Genomic DNA, 12,095 nt, shown 5'->3' with positions numbered 1-12,095 from the left:
TGAATCAGCACTCATTTCTGTAAACAAAGTTTGTGTATTGTCTCTGGCTGCTTTCTTGCTACAAGGCAGAGCAGAGTAGTTGTGTCGGGACTGTTGCCCTGCAAAACTAAACTACTTACTATCTGTAAATAACACTGCTGAACACAGCTTTACATAGTCCGTTGCTTTTCAATGATTAAGGGAAGAAAACAAAGTGGTTTATATTGACCTATATATTTACCATTTCCAGAACTTTTCCTTCCTTCCTGTAGATCGGAGTTTCCATCTGATGTCTTTCCCTTCAGCCTAAAGGACATCCTTTAGCATTTCTCACAGTATAGGGCTGCAGGGCTGCTGGTGACCTCTTTCATCTTTCATCCATCTGAAAATGACTTTTTCTTTCCCACTTCGATTTTTTTTTTGTTGTTTATTTATTGATTTTTTTTTTTAGAGAGAGAGAGAGAGAGCAGGACGAGGGACAGAGAGAGAGGAAAGAGAGAATCCCAAGCAGGCTCCTCAGTGTCAGCACAGAGCCCAACGTGGGGCTTGATCCCATGAACCGTGAGGTCATGACCTGAGCCAAAATCAAGAGTTGGACACTTGACTGAGTCCTCCAGGCACAGCCCCCCTCACTTTCACTTCTGAAGAATGTTTTTACTGGATATGGAATTCTGGGATAACAGTTTTTTTTCCTTCATATCAGTCCATTATTTTTTTACCACTGTTGTTTCGCAGGAGAAGTCCAACATCATCTACATTGTCATTTCCCTATATGCTGTACATCTTTTTTCTGTGGATCCTTTTAAAGTTTTCTCTTAAAAAAATAAATAAAGTTTTCTCTGTATCTCTGGCTTCCAACAGTTTGACTATGATAGCCTTAAGTGTGGTTCTCTATTTAAATCCTCTTTAGGGTTCCCTGAGCTACCTGGATCTATATATGGATGTTGATCATCAAATTTAGACGATTGAGTCTATTGTATCTTTGTATGGTTTTTCTGCCATTTTCTCTTTCCTCTTGCACTGGCATTCTGATTACTTGCATTTTAGACTGCTTGAAATTGCCCTCATGTCACTAAGGCTCTGCTTATTTTTCTTAAATCTTTTTTTTCTATTTATTCTTTAGATTTGATCATTTCTATTGATCTATTTTCAGATTCACTAACTTCTGCAGTCTTCTGTTAAGTAGTGAAATTTTCATTTTATGTATAGTATCTTTTTGTTTCAAGATCTCCATTTCGTTCTTTAGTATAGTCCCATTTTTCTGAGTTTCTATTTATGTTCTCTCATGATCATCTCTTCCTTTAAGTCTGGGTAATTTTATAGAAGTTGCTCAAAGTACACGTCTGCAGCATCTAACATCAACATCCAGTGTCAACATCTACATCAATTTGGAGTCTATTTTTATTGACTGTTTTTTTGTCTCAATCATGGGTCACATTTTTATGCTTCTTTGTATGTCTACTAATTTTTTATTGTGTGGTAGACATTGTAAATGATATAGGGAGTTTGAATTATGTCACCTTCTTTTATAAGATGTTTGAGTTTTATTCTGGCAGGAATGTAAATTGCTACTGTATCTTTTTTTTATCAGGATAGGCTAGTATTATTGTTTGTTAGAGAGGAATCTAATTTGGATTTGTTTTTTTTTTCTTTTTTTTTATATGAAATTTATTGACAAATTGGTTTCCATACAACACCCAGTGCTCATCCCAAAAGGTGCCCTCCTCAATACCCATCACCCACCTTCCCCTCCCTCCCACCCCCCATCAACCCTCAGTTTGTTCTCAGTTTTTAAGTCTCTTATATTTTGGCTCCCTCCCTCTCTAACTTTTTTTTTCCTTCCTCTCCCCCATGGTCTTAAGTTTCTCAGGATCCACATAAGAGTGAAACCATATGGTATCTGTCTTTCTCTGTATGGCTTATTTCACTTAGCATCACACTCTCCAGTTCCATCCACGTTGCTACAAAAGGCCATATTTCATTTTTTCTCATTGCCACGTAGTACTCCATTGTGTATATAAACCACAATTTCTTTATCCATTCATCAGTTGATGGACATTTAGGCTCTTTCCATAATTTGGCTATTGTTGAGAGTGCTGCTATGAACATTGGGGTACAAGTGCCCCTATGCATCAGTACTCCTGTATCCCTTGGATAAATTCCTAGCAGTGCTATTCCTGGGTCATAGGGTAGGTCTATTTTTAATTTTCTGAGGAACCTCCACACTGCTTTCCAGAGCGGCTGCACCAGTTTGCATTCCCACCAACAGTGCAAGAGGGTTCCCGTTTCTCCACATCCTCTCCAGCATCTATAGTCTCCTGATTTGTTCATTTTGGCCACTCTGACTGGCGTGAGGTGATACCTGAGTGTGGTTTTGATTTGTATTTCCCTGATAAGGAGCGACGCTGAACATCTTTTCATGTGCCTGTTGGCCATCCGGATGTCTTCTTTAGAGAAGTGTCTATTCATGTTTTCTGCCCATTTCTTCACTGGGTTATTTGTTTTTCGGGTGTGGAGTTTGGTGAGCTCTTTATAGATTTTGGATACTAGCCCTTTGTCCGATATGTCATTTGCGAATATCTTTTCCCATTCCGTTGGTTGCCTTTTAGTTTTGTTGGTTGTTTCCTTTGCGGTGCAGAAGCTTTTTATCTTCATAAGGTCCCAGTAATTCACTTTTGCTTTTAATTCCCTTGCCTTTGGGGATGTGTCGAGTAAGAGATTGCTACGGCTGAGGTCAGAGAGGTCTTTTCCTGCTTTCTCCTCTAAGGTTTTGATAGTTTCCTGTCTCACATTTAGGTCCTTTATCCATTTTGAGTTTATTTTTGTGAATGGTGTGAGAAAGTGGTCTAGTTTCAACCTTCTGCATGTTGCTGTCCAGTTCTCCCAGCACCATTTGTTAAAGAGGCTGTCTTTTTTCCATTGGATGTTCTTTCCTGCTTTGTCAAAGATGAGTTGGCCATACGTTTGTGGGTCTAGTTCTGGGGTTTCTATTCTATTCCATTGGTCTATGTGTCTGTTTTTGTGCCATCTAATTTGGATTTGAATTTAGTCCTGAAGTATTGCTCTTACTCTATGACATAGTTCTTACTTCCTAGGCATAGACTTTCTAGGTCTCACTTGAATGGCCAAGGGGTTCACTGAGGTCGCTCTATTCAGGCCAGGCCAGGACTCCAACATCTCCTCTAATGTACAGCTCCAAGTATTACCATTCTTCTCTCAGCTCCACAATAGGCAATCTCTCTTAAGACTTGTGGAGTCTTGCCTTGGTCAGGCATAGCCTAATTCTTGGTTAGGATTCACACAACAAATCCCCACACAAACGTCTGTCCCCAGTATCTTACATAGCTCCCTCTTCTCTAGTATCCCGCTCTGTAAACTTTAGCTGCTTCAGCAGCCCAGAACCCCAATCTCTGCCTCCTCACCTCAGTAAGGTCGCCACTCAGCTTGGGTTCCACCTCCCTGTATACCTATAGGCAGAATAGCAGGGTCACTGTGAAATTCATGTTCTGTGTTTCCCTTACCTCAAGATTGCAGTCCTGCACAGTCTGTTATTCAACATCTCAAAATAGTTGACTCATATATTCTGTTCATTAAGAAACAAGACTATTGTGAGTTTCTCTATAATGTCCGGAAGTAGAAGCTCAGCAGATACGACTGTGGTTCTGAAACAGCGATGTTCAACCGTGACAACACGCTGGAATACCCTAATGGTTTTCTTTCCTTTTTAAAATAAAAAAATAATAACAATAACCTAACCTCTATGCCCAAAATGTGGAGTTCAAACTCACAACCCCAAGATTAAGAGTTGCGTGCTCTACTGACTGGGCCAACCAGATGCCCCTTACTTTTCTTTTGTAATCCTAGTGCCCAATACCCTGGTTTCTCTTCAGATCGTATAAATCTTTCGCCTTTTAATCCTAGTGCCCAGAGGACTTTTTATAAGCTCTCCAGATGACCTGAAGATGCAGCCCAGTTTGAGAAGCAGTCCAAAGAGCATCACAGTGTTTCTACTCTGGCTTCTCACTTTCATAAATTGTAGGCTTCTTGTTCTTACTTAATGCAAAGTAATCCCCTGAAACACTCTGGCTTCCTTGAATAAGCCCATGAAGAGAGTTTGACAGCTTACTTTATGGCACAAGGACAGCTAGGGGCCGTCCTTTATAATGACTTGCTGGGTCAGCTGCTCCTGGGAACTCCCAGTCCATGTTGACTTGATTAATAATTTACAGTCATCATGACTGTTACTCTGTTTTGGAAGCTCACTTATTTAAACTATACCATGGCTCACAGGTTTTAACACAACATCAGCATAGGATTACTGACTGCTTTGGAGATTCTTCAAGACCCAAGACTGTTCCAGTAAAACCAAGACAGTGCATTGAATTTGTGTACTAGGAAGCCGATAACTATCTATAGGAAAAAACTGGTTTGAGCGGTACACCAGGCCAAGTCCCATGAATCCTAGTCACTAGTTGTGGGAGGAGGGTAGCACCCATGGGGTGGGGGAAAGTATCTGCAGAGTGAGAGCAAGTGCAGTAACATCCTTAGAGTAGAAGTCACCACATTTTTTATCTCATATCCCTATCAGTAGGTTTTCCTAAGTAATGTTTTCCTTTATTTGTAAATGGTACCAAAAAATGGTTTATCCTCATTGAGAATATTAATAGTATATGTAATATAATAGTAATAGTATATGTAATACTAATAATATTATAGAGGCAGCAATGTGATTTAAAATGTTTCATAATTTTCTGTTTTTTAAGTTTATTTATTCATTTTGAGAGAGATAGAGAGAGAGAACCAGTGGGGGAAGGGCAGAGAGAGAAGGGGACAGAAGATCCGAAGTGGGGTCTGTGCTCACAGCAGAGAGCACATATTAGGGGTCAAACTCACGAACCGCGAGATCATGACCTGAGCCAAAGCCGGACGTTTAATGGACTGAGCCATCCAGGTGCCCCTGAAATGTTTTATAATTTTTAAAAATATCCATTTAATACTTTAATTCAAAAGTCTGATTTTAAGTTCATTTTATTTCATTACTTGCATTTGATGGGTGCCTATAGCTCAAAAGATGAAGAGAACCAAATGGCAGATATCATTACCTATGTTTGATTTACCATACTCGTGTATCAGTCCCATTCACCAATTACACAAAGGTTTTTTGTTGAAATTCTGCTACTAAATGTGAATCCTCTCTGATATCCATCAGTTGTTCTTGCAAACCAATCAGAGGGTGTTCCACTTTTATAATTTTAGCAAATAGTTTGAAAGCCTGAAGTTTTCACTTGGGACATTTTAAGCAGGTTAGGAATTTCTGTTTCCAACTTCTGAAATGGGAAAATATGAAAATTTTAAAAAGTGCCACACATCATTTTCAATAACAAAATCACATATTGTAAGGGTAGGGCTAACCTGTAGCCTTAAGAGATAACATCTTTGCTTTAACATTATAGATTAAGAGACAACAGCCTTATCCTATTGATCAAGGGATGGATTAGCACTTGATTGGATTGGGGCAAGGGCCTGTTTGAACTGTTTCCACCTGGGAACTATTCCTTTGTTCTGTTCCCAGGTGATAATAAGATGTGGTCGGCTATAAAAACTCTGTATCCTGGCTGTTCGAGACCGCACTCTGGTCAAGAGTGTCGGTCCGATCGATCGGTTTGCCTTGCCTCTCATTGCAATAAACTTTGTTGTGACTGTCACTGGTCCCCGTAGCATTCTGTTTCAGGAGTCGTGTGGATGCAACAATATGACAGAAATAGTTCCAAACATATTTTGAAAATGTTCTCTAGGGGCGCCTGGGTGGTTCAGTTGGTTGAGCGTCTGACTTCAGCTCAGGTCATGATCTCACAGTCCGCGAGTTCAAGCCCTGCGGCAGGCTCTGTGCTGACAGCTCAGAGCCTGGAGCCTGCTTCAGATTCTATGTCTCCCCCTCTCTCTGCCCCTCCCCTGCTCATGCTCTGTCTCTGTCTCAAAAAAATAAAAAATAAAAACATTTTTAAAAACCATTAAAAAAAAAAAGAAAATGTTCTCTAAACTTTCTTTTACTTATTTTTTTAATGTTTATTTATTTTGAAGAGAGAGAGAGAGAGAGAGAGAGACAGAGGGTAAGTGGGGGGTGGTGGGCAGAGAGAGAGGGAGACACAGAATCCGAAGCAGGCTCCAGGCTGGGAGCTATCAGCACAGAGCCTGACACAGGGCTCGAACTCACAAACCATGAGATCATGACCTGAGCCGAAGTCGGAGCCTCAACCGACTGAGTCACCAGGCACCCAACTTTCTTTTACTTATTTTTGTTAACATTTATTTATTTTTGAGAGAGAGAGAGAGGGAGAGCACAAGCAGGGTAGAGGCACAGAGAGAGGGAGACAGCAGATCTAAAACAGGCTCCACACTGTCAGCACAGAGCCCGACACGGGCTTTGAACTCACAAACCGTGAAATGAAATCAAAACCGTGAGCTGAAATCAAGTCAGACGCTTAAACGACTAAGCCACCCAGGTGCCCCTAAACTTTCTTTTAGAAAGCAATTACTGACATACTCAATGTTAAAATATCTCCTTTAATTATAAAGGATCAGATCAAGCATTTTTTTTTTCTCTTGGTTTTCAAAAATAGACTCCAGGAATTGTATCTCTGAGAACAATTTGCCGTGTCAGTAAACATTAGCAAAGATCGAATACTGCCTCTTTACCGAAGAAATTTGTGTAACTCATCTGCAATTTCCATAACTCTTTTACGAGAGCTAGTGTGCATCCATCCACAGGGTACAACAGATTTTCATAGTCATTTCCTAGGTCATCAAAAACCTCTGTGGATAACCCCAGTTTAGAGGGGTTTTTTTTGCTTATACATCTTTATGGAGGCATAACTGACATACAATAAATAGCACATAATTAAGAGACAATTTGATGAGTTTGGACATATGTATATGCCCACGGAATCATCACCTGAATTAAGATAATGAACACATCTATCACCCTCAAAAGGTTTCTCCCGCCCCTTTGTCATCCATACACATAGCTCATCCTCAGGCAACCACCGATCTGCTTTCTGACTCGGCAGATGTGTCTGCATCGTCTAAAAATTTATACAAATTGAGCCACACAGTATACGCTTGTTTTGTTTGGCCTCTTTCACTCAGCCTACCTATGTCGGGGCTCATCCATATTGTTGTATGTGCAAGAGTTGACTCTCCTATCGGCAACACCGGTGCATGGCAGTAATGGCCACCTCTCAATTCGTTTCTGTGTTCGCCAGCTGAAGGGCCATAACCTCGTGGTCCAACCCCTACTTGGGACGTGAGCTTCCGATTCCTGTTACGTGAGTGAGTCAAGATAGGAAAGATAACTTATCTCCTCCAAGGGGCTGGAGGAATGCTCACATCCAGGAAGTGGGGTGGGAGACACGCCAATATGTAGGCCTGATGTCAAGTGTGGCATAATATTTCTACAGACGCCCCACTTCAGCAGAAGGGGAACAAGCAGCCTGGACGTTCCCACATGAAGGAGAGTGTTCTCTGGGAAGTGAGGAGCCATCTTTGTATCTGTGACCGATCCAAGCTCAGGTGTGAATTTCTGTGGTCCTCTGTGAAGTTGAGCTATTATGTCTTCTAAAACATCTTTATATCCTGAAGAGGGGAAAAAAAGTGTGTGTGTGTGACAAAAATGCGAGGTCTTTGCTTCATGAGATTCTTATCAAGAAATGGCTGGCTGGCAAAGTTCACGTGAAAATGCCCATACTTGATTTCGCATGGCCTGTCATGGAATAACCTCTGGGCCCCACGGAACGGACCTAGGATTGCTTCATAATTCAAATGGGTAATTCAATGAAGCTGTTTAATGGTCTACCACAATAAAAGAGTAATCCTAACAGCTCCAAGCTATTTCTCGCACTGATCCTTACCCTAGAGGACTCGACCAACTACATCTACGTGTTTCCTGAGGAAAGAGCACAATTGGAAGAGGGCAGTCTCTCCATTGGTTTTTACCTCTCTGACCTAAGATGAATCTCCTTATCAGAAGTCTGGTGGGTAAGCCACAGAAGCTTCTCCTTTCCCCGGGCAGGGAATGACACGGCGGCTGAGTAGCCTGCACTCTCACTACCCAGACCTTCTGGCCAGGCTCCGTACCGGGGGAGGAGGAATGAAGAGAAGTTGGGGCGGGGGGGGGGGGGGGAGAGAGAGAAAGGCTTAAAATGACTTTTTCAAAAATATTTTTTAATGTTTATTTTTGACAGAGAGCAAGAACATGAATGGGGGAGGGGCAGGGAGAGAGGGAGACAGAGAGAATCCAAATCAGGCTCCACATTGTCATCGCAGAGCCTGATGTGAGGCTCGAACCCACGAACCACAAGATCATGACCTGAGCCTCAGTCAGACGCTCAACCCAGTCACCTAGAAGCCCCTTCAAATAACTTTAAATGCAAACCTAGTCATCTTCTGGCCCAGTTTCTTTCTTTGGACCAAGAACTTATTGCAAAATAATTCTAAGGCTAACTAAGTATATATTCTAGAGTTCCTACCACTGTGCCCTCATTAAAGTGATTGGAGTGGGGGGACGCCTGGGTGGCGCAGTCGGTTAAGCGTCCGACTTCAGCCAGGTCACGATCTTGCGGTCCGGGAGTTCGAGCCCCACGTCGGGCTCTGGGCTGATGGCTCAGAGCCTGGAGCCTGTTTCCGATTCTGTGTCTCCCTCTCTCTCTGCCCCTCCCCCGTTCATGCTCTGTCTCTCTCTGTCCCAAAAATAAATAAACGTTGAAAAAAAAATTAAAAAAAAATTATTAAAAAAAAAAAAAAGTGATTGGAGTGGGGATGACTGGTCAGAGATGAAGGCACACCCCACTTGTTTGTTTGTCTGTTTGTTTGTTTTTAAGTAGGCTTCATGCCCGGCTAAGAGCGCAACCTGCGGCCCAAACTCACAGCCCTGACATCAAGACCTGAGCTGAGATCAAGAGTCGGACGCTTAACTGACTGGGCCACCCAGGCGCCCCTGCACACTCACTTTAAACACCCATTTGAACCACAACAGCCTTCTGTCTGTGTGTGCGGGTTGTGTGTCGGAAGCATCTAAGGAGAGGTGCTCAGCCTGAGGCCACCTTCAAGTCTATAAAACGACAACCCCCAGGGTGGGCTGCGGGACCAAATCCCTCTCCTGTGCTGACGTTCTGCCAGGTGCTAGGAAGAGACTTGGAGAAACCGGAAACAATTCTGCAAAGGCATTCTTTTTAAAGATGTTTCCCAACATTTGTTCCATTTCTACCTTGAAATCCACACCCAGATCGTGTCATCACGCTTTCTTCCCCTTCACACACGCACGGTGTGGCCATTTGAACATCCTGCTGCTGCTCAACTGAGGGCCACGGGCCGTCTCGTTCGCCGGAGTGTCCCTGGGGCCCACTGCAGCACCCGCAGCCAGGAGGAAAACGGGAAGAAGTTATAAATGAGTGACTGAAGAAATTCACTGGATGGAGGTGCCTAACTGGCTTGGTCAGAAGAGCGGGAGACTCTTGATCTCATGGTCATGAGTTCCAGCCCCAAGATGGGTGTAGAGATTACTAAATAAATAAAACTTAAAAAAGAAAAAGAAATTCGATGGATGGGTGGATGGATGGGTGGATGGGAGGATGGATGGTGTCTGATCAGGAGGTGCTATGACTTAGGAAGATAGCATGGCCCTTTGGGAGGCAGGATAGGAAAACTACCAGAATCCAAAGAAAAATCAAGAAGACTCTGGCAGAGGGACTGAAGTGTAAGTTCCCCACTGCAATCACTCAGGGGTCTGCCCTGGGTAAGGCGCCTTTAAAGCTAGTAATTATTAATTTTTTATTTTATTATTTTTGAGAGAGAGAGTGTCGCTCCGAGCTGTCAGCATAGAACCTGCTGGGGGGGGGGGGGGGGCACGGGTGGTGTGCAGATTGCCAAACTCAGGAATGGGGAGATCATGACCTGAACCGAAGTCGGACACTTAACCAACTGAGCCACCCAGGCGCCCCTAAAGCTCATGCTTTTTAACAACAAGACCTGTTCTCTGCTAGTCTGAGGCATCTCCCCTGTCTCCGACTTCCAGTGCTCAGCTAAGTTACCCTCTAGGACCACCAGGCTCCATGTGGGCAGGAATCTCTGTTTTGAGTAGCTTCTATATTTTGCCCACATATTTATTATGAATAGAACATATTTCGAGCGTCTAGCACAGTGCCCAGCACATAACACATCCCCATTGTATGTTTTTTGAATAAATGAATATAGTCAGAATGAGAAAGTCACCAAGGCTGTGGTGAGAGCCCTTATTCTCTGAGCAACCTGATATTTTTTCTGGTGGAAAGTAGATTCAGATTTTGAAAACACAAGGCTTTCCTGTGACTTAGGTGAATGAATGACGGCAAACGGGGTCTACAAAGGAAAGCAGTAGAGTGGCTGGACCCGCTGCCTGGGCACCAGGCCCAGCTTTGCCCCTCAGGAGCCATGCGTGCCTGTGTCCCCGACCGCCATGTGGGCCTAATGGCAGCACCTTCCTCTCAGCGTTTTTATGCGGATGAAGGAAGGCAGCTGGTTACAAGCACTTAGAAAAGGGCCCGGTGCATCCCACTAAATACTATGTGCCGTGTTTATGAGGGTTTTTCGGGATCCCATGAATTTGCAGAAATTGTATGCAATTATTGCATGAAAGAAGAATGCTGGATTCTGTCACCTCACAACTCCCTCCGCTTGTACTCACAAGGTCAGAGTCCCAGGTGGCATCTTGGTGAGAGTGACTGCCTTGTCCCAGCCCGCAGTCCTCGGGGTCACCTGTGTGGTCCACGTGAGGCAGTTGGGACATTAGTCCATCACCTCTGTACTCAAAGCCAGCCCGACATTTGGACTGTTAAGAGGTAACACCCTATAAAAAATAACACAAAGGCAAAAGGGGTGATTCACCTGGATGACAATATAGACGTTGAGCAAGGGGCCAGGTTGTTCCCAAATGGCAAGTGAAAATGCCGGAAAGGCAGCCTGCGTGGAGCTTACCATGTTAACCTTGATCTGTTTTAGGCATTATCGAAGAAAGGAGCTCTGAGGGCACATGGCAGCTTTAATCAATAGCTCGCTGTTCCATATTAGAGATGTTTTTTCCTTCTTTAGTGGAATTTTCCATTAGACTCACTGACAATGTTTCATGTCAAATAAGTAATGAATTGAGCTGAACAGTCAAGGCTGCGATGGGGCGATCCAGTAAGAAAGGCCACAGGCAAGTGCCAAAGGCACAGGTCAACACGCTATTCCATCCCTGGCATATTCAGTTCCTAAAATGCAGTCACAACCATAAGGACTCAAATGAAGGTAAACTCTGAAACTCACAATTCAAGAAAAGTCGGACATTCCTGGCCCTTATTTAATTGCTACATCTCAGGAGAACAACCGCAGCCACTAAGAGGCAACGCCCTTGAATTGCCTTCGGAGGAACCTTTCCAGGGCCCTAAATTCAAACAGCTGGAATTACCATTCCAGAACCATCCGCTCAGGCTTTGAAAATGAGAGATGTGCCTCCTCCTAGGAAATGTACATTTTGTTTCACGGATGGGACACAGTGTTCTGGACCTCGTTTATTCTCCATATAAACAGGATTTTTGGAGAATCACATGTTAGCCTTCACCGCGGACACAAGTTACTGCAAATTCATTCCCATCGCAAAAGGTTCTGAGTGTGCAGAGGAAGTTAAGAATAAAAGCCTTATAACCAAACAACCTCTGCTCCCAAAGTTCCCAAAATTCCAAATAAAGAAGATTTTGGTGTGAAAACATCACTAAATTCCATTTTGAACATCCGAAATTCTTAAGAAGAGACTCAGCTGGGGGAGATGAAGTATTGTAAGATAAATGACAGAGCAATGAAAACTTGGTGGCTCAGGTAGCAGAGGGCAGGTAAGTCAGCAATGTGTTTGCACAGGACGAGGAGGCACCTGCCTGGTTTCCTAAGTTCTGCTCACATGCAGAAAGTGATATGGACGTCCCTAGCATTTCTAACAACTACAGGTAGATTTTTTAATTTATTAATGTTTATTTATTTTTGAGAGAGAGAGCATGAACAGGGGAGGGGCAGAGAGAGAGGGAGAGAGAAAGAATCCCAAGCAGGCTCCA

The 12,095-nt window shown here is 43.3% G+C and overlaps 1 long non-coding RNA gene across 1 annotated transcript; it reads right to left on the bottom strand.

Annotated features, from left to right (window-relative positions):
• Window positions 1-6,737: 6,737 nt before the first annotated feature.
• On the bottom strand, window positions 6,738-11,494 carry LOC122490139. The gene is made up of 2 exons (XR_006299098.1): window positions 10,697-11,494; window positions 6,738-7,611 (listed from the first exon to the last, which is right to left on the bottom strand). It is a non-coding gene; the product is annotated as an uncharacterized LOC122490139 (long non-coding RNA).
• Window positions 11,495-12,095: the final 601 nt, after the last annotated feature.

Source organism: Prionailurus bengalensis, chromosome B2, assembly GCF_016509475.1.
Source record: "Prionailurus bengalensis isolate Pbe53 chromosome B2, Fcat_Pben_1.1_paternal_pri, whole genome shotgun sequence".
Classification (NCBI taxonomy): domain Eukaryota; kingdom Metazoa; phylum Chordata; class Mammalia; order Carnivora; family Felidae; genus Prionailurus; species Prionailurus bengalensis.
Note: the sequence above shows the minus strand (reverse complement) of the source record. Positions and strands in the feature narration are given on the sequence as shown.